This window comes from Salvia hispanica, chromosome 1, assembly GCF_029641045.1.
Source record: "Salvia hispanica isolate PSC_SH4W2 chromosome 1, Shi_PSC_v1, whole genome shotgun sequence".
Taxonomy (NCBI): Eukaryota; Viridiplantae; Streptophyta; class Magnoliopsida; order Lamiales; family Lamiaceae; genus Salvia; species Salvia hispanica.
Genome location: NC_142692.1, coordinates 21,631,553 through 21,638,177, shown reverse-complemented (window position 1 = coordinate 21,638,177; position 6,625 = coordinate 21,631,553). Strand labels below are relative to the sequence as shown.

Sequence of the window (6,625 nt, the reverse complement as noted above, 5' to 3'; positions counted from 1 at the left end):
TTTTATCTTTGCTTTGAGATTTTAGTAACCTTTTAGCTAAATGTTCTCCGCATATCAAATAGTCTACATTATAACAAAATATAAAGACTCTTTAAATTTTTTATGCTTAATCACAATAAGTAGATGAGAAAGTAGATTTAAAGCAAGCTTATGATTAAATTTTGCGTGATGCATGATCCGAGATCATATATTCTTTACCTTTTGCATTTTGAGAGGGAGTGATAAACACATTTCAAAACACTTGTGATTGTGATTGCATAATTTCAAGGTGATCAACGAGTTAGTAATAAAATTACACTAATAAACTTACTTGATTTGATTTGTATTTTGTTATGCTCAATTTATTTATTCATGATAAATGAAGTAGCACTCTCTGTGTTCGCCATTTATAGTCTCATTTTGACTCGACACGGGTTTTAAGAAATTGTTTGAAATGGGTTAGTGGAATGTGCCCATTAGGGGTGGCAAATCGTGTGTGTTGTGTCGTTATCGTGTCGACACGATAACGACACGACACGATAACAACGAAGACGAACACGACCCGCTAAGAAAACTGAATACGAACACGACCCGCTACCCTCAGACACGAACACGACATGGACCCATTAACAACACGAACCACTTCGGGTCAACACGACACGATAACAACACATATATGACACGACACAATAACGACACTATAATAATAATATTATAATATATAAATATTATTTCTAATATTAAATTTTAAATTAAATATTAAATTTTAAAATTTCAAAATAAATAAAATAATAATAATATTATAATATATTAATATTATTTCTTAACGTGTAACACGAACACGACACGAAGTTTTCGTGTCCTTATCGTGTCGACACGATAAGGACACGAACCCAATAAGCTTTGACACATACCCATTAATTTCGTGCAGATTCGTGTCGTGTTATCGTGTCGTACCAAAAATTGCCAGCCCCAGTGCCCATTACTATATATTGGTTTAATAAAAGAATATGAGTGTGATTTAGTTAAGTAGTGAGATCCACACACCTAAAATGGAAAAAAAAAAATAGGCAAGACTTCAAATTGTGGACACTTCGAAATAGCAAAATGAGACATTTTTTCATGGACGGAGGAAGTATAAAATATTAAAGAATGTCTCTAAAAAAGAAAAATGAAGAATGGTTTTTGACAATTCATAGGCCCAACAAATAAGTATGAGTTATTATGAAATTCTAGTATCCATTTATTTATGCACTTTTTATTACACTATAAAACAACTACAAGTCTTGTCACGGCCGCACTTTGTTAAGGAAAACAAAGCTCGGAAGTCATGACAATGGTGAGGAATAATAAGAAAATAATAAAAAAGGTAAAAAAACAATCATCAACCAAACATCGATTTCATTACAAAAGTTATTAGGATTCTCAAGGGATTTGCATGGTCATACATACTCGAAAAAGAGTTTATTAACAAGTAGTACTTCATATTACTATCATAGTTCTCATAAAAAATTTCTATCACAAGACACGGATAAAAAAGCACAGCGAAAGAAGATTTGAACGCGACAATATGTATGGAGACATATGCCTTCGAGGGTCCTACAAAGATACAGAAATCACCATTATCACTCAGCACCACTTCATCCACGGCTCAACCTGCACATTTAGAAATACATGTAGGACTGAGTACGAGAGTACTCAGTGAACACTTTGTCAAAAGATACACATATACATTAAAGATTTATTGTCATGTCATCACAGTAACACTCATGGGTTTTATCTTAAAAGACCCGAACTTACTAAGTTCTTTGTGAGCTTAAAGTTCGACCGCAGTCTAAGTTCTTTCCATCAATTTGTCATATTTGTACATTCCTTTAGTGACGGGAAGGTGGTCACCTTCCACGACACATTGACCGGCCAACCTCTCAATGACACACTGTCCAATCCTTTGTGCATACTACTAGAATATGATTTTCAGTCCTATTGGAGTTTGTAATGATTCCATTCATTCATTTTGGTATAGTCATACAAATAAACATCTTGACAAAAATATTTATGGCATTGACAATCATTTGAAAGAAATGAAAGTGCGATTTTAATCGCACCAGTATCACACCCCGCGCTATGCACGGACTAAGGTATTTTTAGACATTGATTTGAGATTATAAATTAATTAACATGGTAAAATTAATTTAAGATATTGTTTATCAAAAACTATAATTTAAGATTGCACCAGTGAGACACTTCCTAGTCTAGCTTCATTTCATTGCAATATAGTGACCATATATATTAAAAACCCAAACCCTGAAACCTAAATCATAAACCTCCATCCAAATCAATGCAGTCTTAAATTTTTATAAAAATAAAAACACAGATTTATGTATCACGGAATTCACAACTTAAACCTCGTTCGGAGCCGAGCTGTGATATTCTAGTAAATGGATTCTTGAATAACCAAAATTATACACTCGTAACCAAAATCTATCTTTAATTGACCCACGAATAATTTTTAAAAATTCAACACTACTTCGATTGATTCTTGAATTCATGTATACCTTTTTGAAGGGTTGAATTCATACATTTTTTACCAAGTGAAATAATTGAGAGAATCTATGAAATAATGATGCGGATTTCCACCTTGTCACCTAAGCAAAATGATAAAATGTAACTTAACAAATATATTAGTGATATCACTCTCTTTGGCTTTTTACTTTGTTGATCACTTATTCTATTTTTGAGAGTTTTAGATTTGTAATCGATATCATACAATGGGTCGGCCTACTTGATAATCCTTACTGTTAATAGAGGTTTTGTTACCACAAGTTTGGCTGTAAATCGGTAACTAAAGAATTGTCTTAATAAGAGTAAAATATATACATTTGAATCCATTTTTTAAAATTTTTTATTAAATAAGTAGAGCATTCATCCACATATAATGCTAGTACATGTGTCAATAAACCAGTAATATATGTTGAGTGTGCATACAAATAAATTAAGGACAACTAAAACCCATAATAAGAAACAAAATATAAAAAAAAAAATAATAATAATAATAATAGCACCCACCACTACAACAAATGCATGAACGCAATCCCCATTTTCTCCATCAGCTCACTTCCTTCCCTTCTATTGAAAAGAAAAGATATAACATAGATAAACAATTGCAAATATAGTTTCAGCGTGGCCTCTTTTGCTAGTCTCCAAAGGCTCCATCTTCTCGGATCACATATCCATCCTCCCCAATCTCAAGTTCTCCATCATCGATCACCACATGCTCTCCTGTTTTTACATTAAAAAAGGTTGTCTATTGACTCGTCTGTCGTGTTAAAACAAAGCACAACCCAATATATTTATAAGGCAAAAAAAGTAATTAGGATCATTTTCTAAAACATTTCACTGCTCATTTAAAAATAGAGAAGCCTATACAACCCGGCTATGCACATTTACATTACACACAAATGAAAGAGACCAAATCGATCTTAATCATCTTCAGAATGATGCCGACGGTCAAGTGATGGGCGAACATGGCTGTTTCCAGCTGCCGCTTCTCACTTTAGAATTCCCATTAATGTTTTTTCTTTATCTTCCTGCGCTTGTCTCTCCATTTTAGTGGTGCATCCATTTATTTATACAGAGCTAAATCAGTTTGGATGGGTGCAAATTAAAAGTTTTAGCTCTAATTCCTCAAACAATAATCACACGTTTCATGTTCAATCGGAGCCTTATGGCTTTCTATATTCTTGTAACTAATGGCTTTCTATATTCATATTTAATTGGAGCCGTTTATCTCTAATACATTAAATAATAATAATGCTTAATTGGAGTCTTTTATCTCTAATACCTTAAATAATAATAATGCATTTTATATTTATGTTCCATTGGAGCCTTTTAGTTCTAGGAGTAATAGCTAAAATAACTATGCATACGTTTAATACATCAAGTGGAGACTTTTGGTCTTTTATATTCTTGTAACTAAATATTATCTTAATTATACAGTTATTAAAAGTTATTATATGCATTTAAATATAATTAGAATGGCATTTTTGTTAATTTTTCCAAAACTCCCCTTTTATATATGTATAGATAGATTTGATAATGTCATCCACATAATAATGTAGGATATATAAGCCTACACGCAACATCATTATCACCGTAAAAAAATAGACTTGAAACATAATTCACAAGCCACATTAATGCATAAGTAAGAAAACATACCTCGATGCTTCCAAAAAAAAATATCTCTAAGCAAAGATCCACTTCAATAAATTAAACTCCTAAAAGAATTCCTTTTGAAAGAATATTACGTGCTAATTAGTTAAAGAACATTCATAAAAAGTATGATATGCAATTATCCTAATGGGGATGTGCATCCTACGTTCAAGGTTTATTAAAAGGAAATCCGTTCAGTCAAAGCTTGCGGCTCTCTAATTAAATTTAGAGGAAATTAAATAAAAGGTCCATTCCTCACTTAGATCCCAGAGATATAATTAATGAGGGCCTAAATTTCTCCTTTCTTCGTAAAAAACAAAAAGAGCTCGCTAAAACAAACTTGGCTTAAAGAGGGAGCCCAATACCCAAAATTAAAAGAGAAACCTAATTTAATTCAACACATTTTCAAAATTTTGAGAAAGAGGCTCCCCTTACATCCTCAACTCTCACGCCTCTCTCTCTTTCTCTCGGTCTCACTCCTCTTGGCCGGCAATGGCGTCGCCGGTGAGTGATGTTGGACGCTAGTCACTCCCTATCTCCCTCTCGGTTCTCTCTCTTCCTCCGTCTAATTCTCTCTCTTTTCTTTCTACCGCCGCCCGACCTCCCTCTCTTGGCCACGACTTTCGGCTGCCGGCGTGCAGCCTTGGCAGCGTCGCCCGTCCACCGTTGCCGGTCATCTCCTCCAAAAGGGGTAGGTCCTCTCACTCTATTTTAATTTATCAACAATTAAATTTTTTTCAAACACACCCATACTCAAATCTTTCTCTCCCCTCTCACTATTTTCTATTTCCGGTCACGTTGTGGGGTTCGTGTGAGCCCATTGTTTTCGGGTTGTTGCAGCAGAAGCTCTATTCGAGCAGTAGCGGTGTACGTGCAGCGTCTTTGAGAGCAGGGGGCGCGAATGCGTGAGGGTAGCAACAACGGAGTGTATGGCAGCCGACCGCAGCAGCGGCTCCCTTCGGTAGCTCGGTGCTCATCGATGCACTCTTAAAAGCTAAGCCCTCATTTATGCTTCATGCCCGATTATGATTATTGCTTTTATGGTTATTGCAAGATCATGATCTACTTGATTTAGTTTTGAGGATTTGAGCTTGAGCTTGCTTTTCTCTAAATTTTCGCATGCTTAGTTATTGCACTAGAAAATGCGTTGAGATACCTAAGTTCATGATACTATGTTGAGCATGCTTGGCAAAATGATAGTATGAATAAGCTATGAATAAAGATTGGTTTCAAGAGCATTTACCTTTGATGAAGAGTATAGTAAATGGGTAATGAGTAATGGGTGAGAGAGAGCTTCATCCTCTTGTTCCTTTTACTATCCTTTCCATCTTCTGCTTGAACTCACTAGTAACTCACTATTTGAGTCTTACTTGCTCTCTTGTTTGATAAAAAAATGAATGTGTTAAAGATTTTGTATGGATGAACAAAAGAAAGATGAATGGAGGTGTGGAGTATTTATAGGCAAAGAGGGTGCATGATTTTACATGGATAATCCCATAATTTATGAAAGCAAAGTGTTGTCCAAGAGTTAATGACTTCTTACCAAAAGGGGTAAGTTGTCACACCCATCATTCACACTATCATTTTTGGAAAGAATCTTATATCTCGTCATCTAAAATGACGGCTAACAAGTACAACCGTCATTTGGGAAACCTGCAGCGTCGTTGGGAAACGTGCTTGTGATGCGAATTATGTCAAACATCTTGTCTTGATTTGAATGATGTGATGGTAATGTGACTAATATTTATCTATCTTTTGTAGGTTCTGGAAGTGTGAGATGTTGCAATCGATATAAGCACGAAACGAAGGTAGAGATGAGGCGAGCTCGGCGCCCGGCTCGATGTCGGCACCGACCATCGGCTCGACGCCTTTACGGCTGTCCGGTCCGGGATGTGCACACCTGCCGAGACTTGGGGCACGTCTCCTCTTTTTGTTGTATTCTCGATATTCAAATTGTAATAGCGTAGGGCTTTTAAAAAAAATCTTTTTGAACTTGTGTTAAAAGAACTCATAGATTTTTATACCGTATTTAGTAAAACTTTTAAACGTCTTTGAGCATCTCCAATAGCAATAGGCTAGCCACTCTCTCTCCCTGCCACGTCATTAGCACTAAAAATCCACCTGCTACATTATCATTTTAAGCAAATAGGCTAGCCATAGGCTAGCCGCAATAAAATTAATTCAAAAACAACTACATTTATGAAATAAAATTTACGATTAAATTACGGAATTAAATTTACGAGACATATACGAGAAAATTCATTCATTTCATTAAAAAAAAAGGTACATAGATAAAAAAATACATGATTTTTTATAAAAAAAAGGGGCTTCCACACACGAGCTCCGCCGCTCTCTACTCCTCGTCGTCGCCGCCGCCGTCCTCGCCGTCCTCTCCGCCGCCACCCGGGGTATCTGAGTCCGGGACTAAGCCCCCCAC

The 6,625-nt window shown here is 35.5% G+C and overlaps 1 long non-coding RNA gene across 1 annotated transcript; it reads left to right on the top strand.

Moving 5' to 3' along the window:
- Positions 1-4,586: 4,586 nt before the first annotated feature.
- LOC125223841 (uncharacterized) lies at positions 4,587-6,246 on the top strand. Its single transcript, XR_007176791.2, has 2 exons — positions 4,587-4,879; positions 5,029-6,246. It is a non-coding gene; the product is annotated as an uncharacterized LOC125223841 (long non-coding RNA).
- The last annotated feature ends 379 nt before the right edge of the window (positions 6,247-6,625 follow it).